The sequence below is a fragment of the Bombyx mori genome, chromosome 9 (assembly GCF_030269925.1).
Source record: "Bombyx mori chromosome 9, ASM3026992v2".
Taxonomy (NCBI): Eukaryota; Metazoa; Arthropoda; class Insecta; order Lepidoptera; family Bombycidae; genus Bombyx; species Bombyx mori.
The window spans coordinates 2,196,188-2,211,889 of NC_085115.1; the positions used below are offsets into that span (position 1 = coordinate 2,196,188).

Here is a 15,702-nt window from a genome sequence, read left to right on the forward strand (position 1 = left end):
CCGACAACGTGGCTCGATCAAAACCACACCACACTAGAGATCCCATTCCACGACGGCCTTCATGCGGTCAATGATATCGGAGGCGCTGGAGGGACATTACAAGAAGTAAAATCCAGTCGAAATAGATGAGGTCAACTTTTTTTTTTTTTTATTGCCTTTGTAGGCAGACGCGTATACGGCCCACCTGATGGTGAGTGGTTACCGTCGCCCATGGACTTCAGCAATGCCAGGGGCAGAACCAAGCCGCTGCCTACCGCTTAATACTCTCCATAAGCCTCGTTTGAAGAAGGACATGTCATAGCGCTCGGGAAACACCGTGGAGGGGAGCTCATTCCATAGCCGGATGGTACGTGGCAAAAAAGATCTCTGGAAACGCACTGTGGATGACCGCAGTGGCTCCAGGTAGTAGGGATGAACTCTACTCCGGTGGCGGGCGGTGCAATGGTAAAAACGAGATGCTGGTATCATCTCGAACAATTCCTCAGAGCACTGAGGTCACGACCCTCAGCAGTGAGGGGGTATTCACGTTGTGACGTCTTTGGGTGGGAGATGGAACCTAATTGAAGGGGACAGTAAGATTACAAGTGGCGAAATGTCTGATAAAACATGTACATAAACAGTCTCGTTTTTTTTTAAACCATTTTCATTTAATTGCACCAGTACGAACGAGTGAGTTACACCAAAAGCAAACCCAAGTCACTGCTTGCCGTTTAAACTTCAAATGAATTTTGATAAGCCCATGAAGCTTTAAATGAATTTTATGATGATTTTTATGAAGTTGTAATAAGTGAGTTTTATTGGAAGCCTTCGACCGCAATTTGAAAGCGCTCACCACTGAATGCAATGAAGATTGTGGTGGGATGAGCACATTAATAACTATCGTACAGAGTTGGTAAAGCGAGTATATGAAATATCTGGTAAATTTTAGTTTGGTAAAAGAATCGATTTGTAACAGAATAGTGGTGTCTTTTTAAATTTGGTATCTAGAAGTTCACAATGTAGTTTATACATCAGAATAATACGTAGGCTATGATATAGCAAATCAGAGGGCCGCAGAAGTCGTGGCAAGCCCAAACATCGATGGTTAGATGGCGTAGAGCACGACCTCAAAGTTATCGGTGTCAGGGACTAGAAGGAGAAAGCCCTGAACAGAGCAGTCTGGAGAGACATACTGGACCAGGCTAAGGTCCACTCTCGGATGATGAGATGATATAATATAGTATCTAGAGAGACTCTTTTTTTACTGGTGGTAGGACATTTTGTGAGTCCGCACGGGTAGGTACCACCACCCTGCCTATTTCTGCCGTGAAGCAGTAATGCGTTTCGGTTTGAAGGGTGGGCAGCCGTTGTAACTATACTTGATACCTTAGAACTGATATCTCAAGCCTCCATAATAATGAAATAATGTTAACTGAGTAACCGCCGCTATACCAGTCAGTGTTAGGTGAACGAGAGATAGATGCTTATTACAACAGTGTCTTATAGAGCTTAAATAGCTTTATGTCTTAAGTACCTGGAAGGTGGTAGGACCTCTTGTGAGTCCGCACGGGTAGGTACCACCGCCCCGTCTATTTCTGTCGTGAAGCAGTAATGCGTTTCGGTTTGAAGGGTGGGGCAGCCGTTGTGACTATACTGAGACCTTAGAACTATATCTCAAGGTGTGTGGCGCATTTACGTTGTAGATGTCTATAGGCTCCAGTAACCACTTAACACCAGGTGGGCTGCGAGCTCGTCCACACATCTAAGCAATAAAAATAAAAAAACTTCTCATTTCTTCTTTCTACTCCGTATCGCTCTTGACAGAGTGGTAGTGGCCGCCACTCCTCTCCGATGGCCGCCTCGTGCATTCGTGTAATGATGATGAGCTTTTATCTAGTCAGTCCACCTCATAGGCTTATATCAGGTAAAGAAATAGTACTATACAGATGGTAGGCGTCATGTAAGTCCGCACGGATAGGTACCATCACTAAAGAAAAGGTACCGCCACCTTGACCATTTCGACTATGAAGCAGTACTACCTTTTCAAAGTTGGGACATCAGTTATCCTATAAAGCTGAGGCTTAGACTTCATCCTTCAAGGTGGGTAGCAGTATTTCGTTTATCATATCTAAGGATTGCAAGAACTACTCCTGACAAGACAATTAAAAAAATATCCTCTATCAGATAATGAAAACGTATACAAGAACATAAACACGAAATACTAATTTAATATAACTCGACATGTAATTTCTTTATTCTTTATTTGTACACACTGTTAATATAGTACAGTAATTGCGATAAGATATAAAAAATGGCGAGCTTAACTCAACAATTGAGTTATCTACCAGCTAACCGTTCTCAAAGAAGGAAAGCTTTACATGAGTGGGTAGATGAGTACAATCTAATTAATTTAATTATTTATACTATAGACATTAACAATAAAAATAATAAAAATAAACACTAATACATAATATATCAAACTATATACATACACAATTACACACATAAATAACATAAACATATACATACACGTACATATATAATGAAATACATAAAATAAATACATATAAATAATACTAATTTAAATAAAACCATCACAAATAAAACAAGGGTATATTCAAATTTATGATAAAGCTACAACAGCGCCCGTGGCTCTTTGAACCCTTCGCTCGGCGACTCGTTTCCGCCAAATACGTTTTGGGCATAACCATTTCTCTTGGCGTGAATATAAAAATTTAGCACTGCACTGTGGGCCGTGGACCTGAATTATAGGGTCAGAACTCTTCCGCAACGACTGCCGTGCCTTTTACTTTGTAATTTGGCTGTTCGTATCTACAGTCGAGTCGCGTGAATTCGGGGGTGAATTTCGAAGAAATCTCAGCAATTCTTTTTAATGTTTTCTATTGCCTTTGTTGGCAGACGAGCATACTGCGCTTCTGATGGCGAAAGGTTACCGACACTCATGAACGTCAACAATCCTAGGAGCTCAAGTCGCTGCCTATGGTGATATTGGATCGAATTGTTTCATCGGTTAAGCCGTTGTGGTGGAATGCCGTATTGTCAGGCAGAAAGGATAGGTAACGTCACCGTCATTGTTTCAGAGACCCAGAGAGAGTTCTAGAAATAGAGGGAAGCTCATTCCGGCTATGAATGAGCTCCCCTTCACGGTGTTTCCCGAGCGCTATGACATGTCCTTCTTCAAACGAGGCTTGTGGAGAGTATTAAGCTGTAGGCAGCGGCCTACGAATCCGTCCATGGGCGACGGTAACCACTAACCATCAGGTGGGCCGTATGCTCGTCTGCCAATAAGGGCAATAAAAAAAAAAGAAATCTTCCTTACTGGTGGTACGACCTCTTGTGAGTCCGCGCGGGTAGGTACCACCGCCCTGCCTATTTCTGCCGTGAAGCAGTAATGCGTTTCGGTTTGAAGGGTAGATCAGCCGTTGCAACTATACTAAGATATTAGAACTTATATCTCAAGGTGAGTGGCGCATTTACGTTGTAGATGTCCATGGGCTCCAGTAACCACTTAACACCAGGTGGGCTGTGAGCTCGTCCACCCACCTAAGCAATAAAAAAAAAATAAAAAAAAAACTTTTTTACTATGTAATTGTGCAGCTTAGTTTAGTAAAATGCGGAGTAAAAGAGAAGAGAGTAAGTAGATTCAGTGAAGCACTGCTCTTGCTAGGGCAGTTAGCAAGCTCTTTCAGGGTGAGCCCCGTAATTTCACCTACCAATTCGCGCGTACCTGGAGTAGCCTCTTAGGCTACCGCCTATAAGGTAGGTAAAAATTAACTGTAAATGCGCCACCCACCTTGACATATGAGTTCTAAAGTCTCAAGTATAGTTACAACGGCAGCCCCACCCTTCAAACCGAAACGCATTACTGCTTCACGGCAGAAATAGGCAGGATGGTCGTACCTACCCCTGCGGACTCACAAGAGGTCCTACTACCAGTAAAGCATTATTAAATCTCTCGATAACATCACACCAAACATTGATATCTTACAACCGGAATCTTCACGAACAACAATAAACACCAATTGAATCATAAGTTGAATAATTACGATAAAGAAGTATATTAATTTGAAAGCCGATCGTCGCTAAATCGACTTACGATCTCGGGGTCGTAACATAAAAAGCGAAACAATTACGGTTCAGACTTGCGCTATATCGTAAAACAGCGAGTGTATTAATATACAGGGTGATGCGAAGGGTCGGGTTAATACACGGCCGCATTAACGGGTTGCTATCGGTAGTATTAATAGCGTATCATCGAGATAGGTCGGCTTCGAAGCCGCAACGGCCTATCGTTTTGGCTTTTATGGCCCACTCTGTTTAGGAACGAAGCGGTAAGTGATAAATTTTATATTCATCGCTCGTTTTTTTTTTTTTTTTTTTAACTTCGGTAATGGTATGATGTTTTTGGCCTCCGCGTGTTAATATACGGTAAATCAACTTTATGGCAAACATACTACCAGGAGAAATTTGTAATGGTAGGTAGCTAGCGTTCCCACGCTCAGTTATAATATCAGTATGGCATAATTTAGTTTTTTTTTTTTACAAATATTAAACTAGAATGTGAGATTTCAAGGTTGCCACCTACCTTGAAAGTTTACGTTGTAGATGTCTATGGGCTCCGGTAACCACATAACATCAGGTGGGCCGTGAGCTCGTCCAACCTAACCAATAAAAAAAAAATTGTTGTTGACGGGTCGACGAGCTCTCGGTCTGCATGGTATTAAGTGGTTACTAGAGGTCACTGAATGTAAATTACAGCCAAGCGTGAATGCCACTTTGACACAAGAGTCTGTCAATACAACGTCTGTAACATCCTTGAACTGTTTCGCAGAATTGGACAAGGCGATGGTAACCTATAGATAATGCTTTAAAGCAAAAAAATTAAAACCTATACATGCATTAGTTATGTAATAAATATTTGTTTTACATTCTTCATGTCAAAGATTGTCCAAGTCGAGAATGATTGAATGATGACCATTTGCAAAGGTCTTCAACAACTGCATACATATTCAAATGAGCGAACAGCGTTGAGAATCGAATTATGTAGACACAGACAGTCCCGCGGCAGTTACCCAACAAGCTTTTTTAATTGTCACTTACCAGTTTTATGTAAATCCGCGGTGTCGCCCGGCGGGTGTCAACTCGCCTGACAGCTTGACGTCTCTGACACGGTGACAAGTGACAGCTCGCCATTCGCGCGGGCAATTTGCGACCGGTCGACTGCAGCGAGAGAATTATTATTTTATCTACTTTTTTTTTCTTTTGGTCACGTCATTTCGTATCTGTGACCAATGTGCGTTCCGTCAGTCTGACGCGGCTGAGTTTCTCGGTTTTGACGTTTGACGGTCGTGTTTTAATTAGTGCTGAGCTTCAAGGTTAAGAGAGCGTATTTAAACAGAAGTGTTTTTAATACGCTTTTATTAGCTTCAGACGTATGTATGTATGTTTGTAACGGAATCATTGAACATGATTTTGACCCCTTCAAAACGTCGGATTAACCCGAAATTTGGTATACTTAAAGACCGATGACAATTCAATATTAAAAGAAGACGTGTGGCACTCGGAGACTGCCGCGGGAAAGTTATTGCATATCATTTTTTATCAACTTATGCAGTTATAAATCGACAATAATAATTTAATATTAAAACAACAATGAAATAAGATACGGCAAGAAACTCAGTGGGCTAACTTTCAATGAATCTGCTACATTGTGAGTATTCTATTTTGACCGCGCACTCACTAGAGGGCGCTACATGGTTTAGAGACACGCCTTTGGATGCTAGTTCTAACTCTCATTCGCCCAGAATCAACGGTTTAGCTCGTTTATTTTTAATGCCACTCCAATCACTGAATGAGTAGTAGGAGTAGTAATAAAATTCTTCGACTAAGCGATAGAAAATGGCACGCCCAACGCATTGTAATGTGATATAATTTTTTATTTTACAATTCCGTTTGTCGCCGATAGATGGCGCTCGACGCTTGAAAAGCTGAACTTCGCTATCGTTGTGTTACCCACGAAATTATATCACATATTTTGATAGCACATAAATCTGTGTTTAGACTTCTTACTTTAAACACTACACAAGCGCAACGTGTGAATGTGTTAAACGCGAGCTACATAGTAGGCGTAGTGAGGGGTGGAAGCTTTTTTTCGTTACGGAATTTCATGATTCCGCTCTCAAGCCGCGCTCAAGGCCCGCGATAAAACCTATGCAATAGCTTAAAAAAAATTAAAATTCAACTAAAAAATTAAAAATAAATAATAGTTTAAAAAAACTAACAAAATACGCTTTTATAGAAAATCCAACTAAAAAATAGAAAATAAATTTTAATAAGCTTGAATGGGAGAGGCCTACATCCAGCAGTGGAGAAGTACAGGCTGATGATGATGAAGCTTGAATTAAAAATAGTGTAAGAAAAAATGATTTTATTGTAAAAAAGCGTGGGGTGCATGGTATCAGTAGTTATAATTTATGAACAGATGGGTTATTTTGATAATATCCTGAAAAGCACGATTTTCTATAAAAGCGTATTTTGTTAGTTTTTTTTAACTATTATTTTTAAATATGGTCATCTTTTGATCTTGTAATTTTTACTCTTTAACTTAAGTTATATAATCTAAACATAAACAACTACATTATGTTCATACGAAATCAGTGCGAAAACTAAAATGAGATTGCGTCATAAATACACATAGAAACCCTCTTTGCCCTAACGTGGACAGATTGATAACAATGCTACACTGTACACATATCGACCGCTCCGGTACTAAAGGTCGACATCTTTCATACTTTGAATACTCGGGCTATAAGAATTTACTCGCCGCTTAGCCGGGTAATGGGCCGCATAAAATCTTATAGCCACTCGGGTCTTATGTATTGACTTTTGGCGTCGTGTCGCGCTGTTCCGTCTTGTAGCTCCTTTATGCGATGCAATCCGCAGTTTGGTATATTGTAGTTGTTACTCGGTATTATTTGGTATAATGTAGTTGATATTTTGACTTAAACGACTAAAGGAGTCATTTGATTGTAGGCAGCTATGGAGATTTAAATTTTTTGTCAAAATTATTAAAACGATGTTTTTTCCATATTGTCGAAAAACTGGTGGTTATTGCCAATTGGATCATAGCCGAATGCGTTGATTTGACCCGATTTCACCGCCTACCATACTCTCCGAGTAGCCGATAGCAAGATGTGATGGCACAAAATCGTCAGGATGAAGGTTCAGGATGGTAGTGATTACGGCCCTCGGGCATAAAGAGTCAAACTGGAAGACATCCCAAAATTAAATTTGTTATTCAAGAATATATATTGGTATCCAAACTATGATGAATGGTGTCGTGGATACGCAAATAATGTTTATTTTCATTAAATTAGTATTATCTTACTTCAGTTTGCGTGTTTACCCGGAATGTTTGATGTTTTACATAGCTAGTTCATTGAATATCATATTGCTGAAATGATAATTGTTTAGAAATACAAATTATAAAAATCGAATACCGTAATATTATTTAGAAGAACCTATTCGTGTCATAAAAACCAAAGCATATGATTTGTGAACATTACTTCTTTCTTCGTGCTTGGATTCATTATTATGTATCATGTACAAGTTACATAATATTAAGTATAATAATAATAATAATAATAATATGTAACACTAGAGTAGACGTCGACCAAAGAAGACATGGATGGAGTGTGTGAATGACGATATGAGAGAGAGAGAGGAGTTTGTGTTGAGATGACGACTGATCGAAGAGAATGGAACAGAAAAAATAGCTGTGCCCACCCCACCTAGTGGGATAAGGTGGAGACAAAGAAGAAGAAGGATACATATGTAGCACTAACCTGGTTATTTATGCTGCAAGCAATCGTGCGAAGCAGACAATAACCTTTGAGAGTTTGACTTCATATTTCAGTATAGGTGAGGGCGTTCACGTTTCCAACAAGATCTAAATACCATTCAATTCGAGATATGAGGTCAAGGTCCCATATTGCTATGGCTATTATCTGAAACACTAAATTTAACAGTATTATAATGTGCTTTCTAGGAAACTGCCCCGGTCACCGTTTTCGTCGAACCCGTCGCTTGCGACGAAGGGCTCGATGAGTAAATTAACCCACAGACACAGCCGGTTTCTCGCTGGATCTTCTCAGTGGGGGCGTTTCTGATCCAGTGGTAGATTCTGCGAAGCACTGCTCTTGCTAGGTCCAGTGTTAACAACACTCCCGGTTTCAGCCCCGCGAGCTCAGCTACACGTTAGGGTGAAACTGAAAAAGCCTCTCAATGCTATTAGCATAGGTAAGAAAAAAAAAGAAGGAAATTTAAGCTTTATTAATTAAAAACTAAACGGTATCAAAATAATGGTTTACAATTGGTATAACCAAGGGCAGATCCAGCTTTGGCGCCAGGAGGGGGTCACATAGTCAAATTTAGATACGTTCGTTCCCAAACGTTTGCCATTATACAAAGTTATTATATTATATTAAATTAATTAAATATTGAAGGTATGTAGTTACATAAAAACTGTATGGTGACAAAATATATAAATAAAATCATTATATTCAATTAGTGGTCCACCTAAGTCCTGGAACCAGCTCAGGGGGTGGTCATGACCCTCATGACCCACCCCCTGGATCCGCCATTGGGTATAACGCTTACAGTAGCACTCCACCCCGAAATGTGTTCGTATGTTGAAATAACAATAACTTAAACAAACAGCCCGCTCTGCTTGCCTGCCTCTCTTTAATGTTTGTATTGCATTATCGAACGCCCTGTTTGACTCGATCACTATTGACGATCATTATGATTGAATTCTATTCGACCCTTGAGTTTTATGATTCCTTTTACGGTTCGTTGGTTGGTAGCATTGGTATAAGCGGATGAACAACATTTGAAATTGTAACGAATACTTATATTTAGTTTTGTTCACCAAACGCCAAACTTACTGGTGGTAGGACCTGTTGTGAGTCCACACTGGTAGGTACCACCGCCCTGCCTATCTCTGCCGTGAAGCAGTAATGCGTTCCGGTTTGTAGGGTGGGGCAGCCGTTGTAACTATACTGAGACCTTAGAACTTACATCTCAAGGTGGGTGGCGCATTTACGTTGTAGATGTCTATGGACTCCAGTAACCACTTAAAATCTTAAATCAAATGGGCTGTGTGAGCCTTTTTTATTTAAAAAATAAAAAATAAACGTTAAAGATTATGATTGCGAATTCTCAATTTAATTGTTTTTTTTTTAATTTGATTATCTGGACCTTTTATGCGGTCGCGCATTCGACATGTCATTTATTATATTGTAATTTAATTAAGCTTAAAATTTTATGGCTTGTAGTCTGACGGCAAGCCTCGAGAACAGTTGGTTAGAGATTGAATAATTAGCAAGGAGATTAGTTAGTGGGGCAGAGTGAAAGGGGTAATTAGAAAATCAGACGGTGGTGTTGATTTTATGATTTAAATCTTATTAGTATTCAACCGCGCCAATGTGTATGTTATACTATGCGTCACGTAACTATAGGTTTTAGAATGATTTACTGCAACTGATTCAAATTCGATTTTGTTTACATAATAACAGTGACTATAACATCGCACCATACATTTAGTTACAATAAACAATTCCGTCATAAAGAACAGAGCCGACTCAAGCTCAACAGAAACAAATGAATTTATTGTCCGCCATTATCATAAATAAACACCCACATAAACACAAAACACTGAACAGACAGACAAATAAAATAAACAATAAACGATGAATCTATTTACAATAAATCATCGCTCAGATAGAAAGCAACGATTGAGCAATAAATATCAATGAGTTTAACATTCCCGCGTACACGCGATAACTGTCAAACTGCACCGACGCCATGTTGGCAGCCATCTTGATTTATGACAGTTTATTGTTCAACTGTCAATAGATTACCTTGAGCTACGAAGAATTGACGCCTATAAACAGAGTATCTACTTAAAACTTAGAAACGTCATCTACAAGAGACAACGACTTTGTAAAATCTTGACACAAACAAACAATGTTAGGAATATCGTTGTTTTGTTGGCACAATACTAAATTTTAGTACGTAAGCATACACTTAGCAATTCAATTGTTTTTATCATCCAGCCATATCCGAATTTCATCATAACTTCACGACAAGAGCCGCTTGCTCTTACGCAAGCAACATTGAACACGATGTCAACAATTGGCTTTATTGGTTTTCTATAATCAACATGTCATGTTTCTATTCGTACAACGACATGTTATTTCACGGCAATTCTTCGTATTGTTGAGGAATTTCATGCCGCTCCAAAAATGGGTGGTGAAACTTGTGCTTTTTGTCGCAGTCAGCAAATTTTGTTCTTAATCAGAGAATGCTTAATTTTAACTAGATTTGTAACTAGCATCATTGTTTATCTTTTTTCGAGGAATTTAACTTCGAATCTAAATCTTAATGTAACTACGTTGAGGTATGAGGTTTTAGTCTCAATAAAATAGCAATTAGCCTTTTTATGGAGATTTTATCGGTCTAAACGTTCTTATAGTTAAATTTCGTGTTGGATTTCTTGTAATTTTTTTCCCCTACCTATTCGCTGGTTGCTTAAGAGGCTATTCTATCTACGCCCGGACGGGTAGGTGAGCTTACGGGCTTAACCTGAGAAAATTTGCTAACACTAGCCCTAGCAAGAGCAGTGATTCGCGGAATCTACCACCGAATCAGAATCGCGACCCACTGAGAAGGTCCGGCGAGAAACCCAGTGGGTTCAATTTTCTTGTAATACTCTAAACAGCCATTTAGAAACTTCTGTGTAATATAAAAATATCGCTACTTTTTTAATCCCTACCTAAGCTGATGGCCTTGAGAGGCTATTTCAGCTTCGCCTTAAAGTGTGTAGTTGAGCTCACGGGGCTCAAACCGGAGTGTTGCTAACACTGACCGTAGCAAGAGCAGTGCTTTGCAGAATCTACCAACGGATCGGGAGGATCCGTAATGACGTGCTTTGGGTGACGTCGACTGTTTACCATTCGGTCTACAGGATCGGGTATGTAGTTTCCAGCGGCCACGACAAGAGGATTCTGATGTCGTGCCGCCTTCTCGAAGTGTAACCTACAATCTAATAATTCAACCGTATTTCCCAACTTGTGCCTTAGCTAAAACAGTTCTTGATTACGTCTACAACTTTGAAAACTTGCACGTATTTACGTAAATAATGACAATAGTTTTTGGTCTTTCTGTATGTGCACTTACAATAAAACTAATAACTTGATACGTGCCACGATCGATGTTTACACGATGTGAATAAATTGCACAAACACTGCTAACTAGGCACAGAGTAATCGTTCTGTTGATGCTAGGCGTAAATATTTTAGTGAAATTTGTTTTAAAAGATGTTCTAAATATTTAAATCCGGCTAAAAGATTAATATTTTTCGAACGCTGCTCTTGAAATGTGAATTTGTTATCTAACTATCCTGAACTTTATTTGATAAGCTTAAGGAATGTTTTCCCGTGTGTGTGTTTTTTTTAAATGTTGATAATTTATTAGATTTTTTTTTCTTCTTGGGACTTCGTTTTGTGATATTATTATAAACTTGTTTTATTTTTACTCGCCAACGCTTAATGACCATAGGAACGATTTAAAACTCAAACAAATGTAAGATAATTTAATTTACGTCAACAACTGAAATAGCTCTTTTTTAGCCGACTTCAAAAAAAGGCGGAGGTTCTCAATTCGACTGTACGTTTTTTTTTTAATTTTTATTTTAATGTTTAATACCTCATAACTTTTGACTGGGTGAATCGATTTTGATGATTCTTTTTTTAATTAGAAAGCTTCCCGTGTAGTCCCATTTCAATTTAGTCCAGTTCTGATAATGGTATCCATGAGAAAACAATATAAGTCATAAATTTGCATTAAGTACGTGCGCGTCAAATATATCAATAACTCAATAACTCAATATCACGCCAACCGATTTCGATGATTGTTTTTAGTTTATAAATTATTCATTTGTTTTGGAATATATTTTTTTCTATTTGAAGTCGGTTTTTGTTAAAGCATGTCTATTTACAATTATATTGCGCTTTCGGCATGCAGATGTGTTAACAGCTCACCCGATTTTAAGCTATTCGAGCCGGTTTATTGACTTAAGATATAGGGTCTACCTTGAGAAGTTCCCGAAACTATGAGGTCGGTTAATCAAGGCAATTATTTGTTTGAAGTGACTAAGAAATAGATTCGCATTTTACTAAAAACAAAATATTTTTATTCTTTTTTTATTGCTTAGATTGGTGGACGAGCTCACAGCCCACCTGGTGCCAAGTGGTTACCGGAGCCCATAGACATCCACAACGCAAATGCGCAACCCACTTTGAGATATAAGTTCTAAGGTCTTAGGTATATGTAGTTACAACGGCTGCCCCAGCCTTCAAACCTAAACGCACTACTGCTTCACGGCAGAAATAGGCAGGGCGGTGGCACCCACCCGCGCGGACTCATAAGAGGTCCTACCACCAGTAATTACGCAAATTATAATTTTGCGGGTTTGATTTTTATTACACGTTGTTATTCCTTCACCGTGGAAGTCAATCGTGGACATTTGTTGAGTACGTATTTCATTAGAAAAATTGGTACCCGCCTGAGATTCGAACACCGGTGCATCGCTCAACACGAATGCACCGGACGTCTTATCCATTAGGCCACGACGACGTAAACCTTCCAGACCTTTACAGTTACTTTTGAAACGTTATGATCTTATCAACGATTAAGAATGCAGGTTCACCTCTGAGAAGAGTCTAGAAATTATTTATGACTACATTATCAATAGTTGAGCAACTTTTCCATATCAAATAAAAAACAATAATAAGTCACGTATTACATCATCAATATTGATTAAAATTCGTACTTTATTGGTTGTAAAATAAAGATTATTATTATTTATGATCTTGCAATTTTATTGTTATACAATAATATATGCATAGTATTTACTATGCATAGTAAATGTAAATAAATGCATAGTATTTATTAGCAAGATAGTTATGTATTTACATACAAGATAAATATATTATAACGCAAAGAGAAGGCTTTGAGTGTGATAACGCAATTGTTTTTATCGCAGTAAGTGATACATGTTTCAATATAGGTTTCTTTTTTGGAATAACAAATTTTAACGCGCGGAAATTTGCACATCTTTGGGTTTATAAGTGTTTCATTTTTAATTTGTCACCCAAAGAATACGTTCTGTTATTTAAAACTAAAAACCGAAGAATCTGTACCGACTCCTCGTCCCTTCGGAGTCGCTCGAAGGATAATATTAAAAATTTTAAAACTGTCACCAAGAGCTGGCCCTGTCAAAGTTTTTCTATTAAGTTTTTCATTACGTTTTGACAGGACGTTCATAAAGCTGATGACGCCGCGACGTTGATGAATTACGCGAGCGCGCCGCTGTCGCGAGTGAGGGTTGCCATGGAAATTAATTAAATATTGGCACATCTTAAGCTTTTATTGCCAAAATGGGTGAAGATGGCTAAAAGTCGTCTTGGCCTAATGGATAAGACGTCCGGTGCATTCATGTTGAGCGATACGCCGTTGTTCGAATCCCAGGCGGGCACCAATTTTTCTAATGAAATACGTACTCAACAAATGTTCACGATTGATTTCCACGGTGAAGGAATAAATAACATCCTGTAATAAAAATGAAACCCGCAAAATTTTAATTTGCGTAATTACTGGTGGTAGGAGCTCTTGTCAGTCCGCGCGGATAGGTACCACCACCCTGCCTATTTCTGCCGTGAAGCAGTAATGTGTATCAGTTTGAAGGGTGGGGCAGCCGTTGTAACTTACTTGAGACCTTAGAACTTATATCTCAAGGTGGGTGACGCACTTACGTTCTCAAAGGAGCTCTGGAATCAGCAAATGGGTAGTAGTTATTGGAGCTAATAGACTTAAAAAGAATGGCATGAGTTCAGGCCATGCAAATGCCACCTTGAAAAAAATGTGTTTCTCAATTTAATTGAAGAAAGGCTGATCTCTCCTTTGAGCCGAAAGGCATGCTATTCAAGCTTAGAATACGCTTACCATGAGGTTAATGCACAAAGCTATATAATGTATATATGTAGTTGAAACAACACCTCAAGATTTATTCGTAAGACGATATGTTATTTTACAACTGATTAAGAGATGGATACCCACATAGTAGCACAGCTTGATATAGTACACTAGGCCTCTTAGGAGACAATGACTTTAAATGCGACCATTTTACACTAGAATAAATCCTTTGTTTTTAAATTAAATTTTACTTTTATTTATTAAATCATATTAACTGTATTTAAATTTTAAATTAACACTTTATCTATTTACTCTATTATTGTTGTAAAATTTCACACACTTTTTGAGAGAGCAGATGTGAAGATGTCTATGGGCTCCAGTAACCAACCGCTTAACACTAGGTGGGCTGTGAACTCGTCTACCCACCTAAGCAATATTTTTTTTTATCTAAACCTCTGTCTACTGAACTAGTCATTTGGCTCCCTTAAAAGCGTTAAAAAAGCGTTGTTTATAAAAAGCCAAAGTAAAACAGTTGAAGCAGTATCATTTTCTCGTCTGTTTGATCAATTAATTTCTTGACTTATTAACAAAATGTTGAATTGAATAACAGAAAACTAAATCAAAAACCCTTATGTTTATTAAAGGAATCTGAAGAAGATTCGTGAGAGTTAATTCTGCACGAGAAAACATTCACGAGTGCTTTGTTGTTCAACGACGTTGTATCCGTATTTATGCTTATTAGTCCGCTCATCCTTTATGCTAGTTTTCACTACTATGTAAAATAGTCAATACATTTTAACATAACGACCCTAAACTTTGTTAAAGTAAAACTTCTTTATCGACGTAGGGAGGTAGAAACGTATGTAACGTTTTTCGGTTACGCGCCATCTTAATTTCTTTCGTTACGCGCCATGTTTGTTTTACTTCTATTTAGTTTGTTATCAACAGATGTCGCTGCACGTAAATTCAACAATTCCTGGATCGCGGTGACGAGAAGTTACACAATTGTTCTCCTTGAAACGAGGTTTGCGGTTAGTTCCCAGTAGTAAGCAGTGGCTTGGCTGTATCTCTGGCATTGAAGCCTTCCATTAAGGTGACTATGGCGAGGAAAAAACACACACACTCATATACACAAAAGACAACGTTTAAAAAATATCTTTTTCGATATTCCAGTAATTGTGGGCTTTGTATGTTTCCTTGTCAACCCTAAAGCGAACAAAACGGGATCTAATGACGTCCAAGTGATATTCCTATTTTCGAACGTCTGAATAATTTTGACAGTTAAAATTTGTAGTCTATATTTGGTTCTCATATTAAAACACCCGCTAGTTTTGCGTTTGAGTTTTTATGGAATGTAAATTTCTACAGTGACTATTTTCTTTACGTTTGTTTTGAAGATTTGAAATGTATTTACAGAGTTTTTTTTCATTCGATATTAATGATAAGCGTTTTGAATCCTCGAAGATAGTCTAAGATACGCTCTAATATATTAGGAGGTCATTAATTTCTCTAAGCTTTCCGATTATCTACCCTATAAACTGTATCATTTAACGTGTTCTTACCACGATCTTTAGTTCTAGTGAGTTCCTGATATTTGGGCGGAAAATATGGAAAAAAAAGCAACCGGGCTTATGTTCAATATATCCACAGAGCACTCCCACGAGACAT

At 38.3% G+C, this 15,702-nt stretch overlaps 1 long non-coding RNA gene across 1 annotated transcript in view; it reads right to left on the bottom strand.

The window, feature by feature from the left end:
* The window catches only part of LOC134199334 (uncharacterized), a 90,825-nt gene that overhangs the window by 48,556 nt on the left and 26,567 nt on the right, over window positions 1-15,702 (bottom strand). The window contains exon 3 of the long non-coding RNA XR_009973785.1: window positions 5,101-5,220. This is a non-coding gene — a long non-coding RNA (uncharacterized LOC134199334). The remainder of the gene's footprint in view (window positions 1-5,100; window positions 5,221-15,702) is intronic.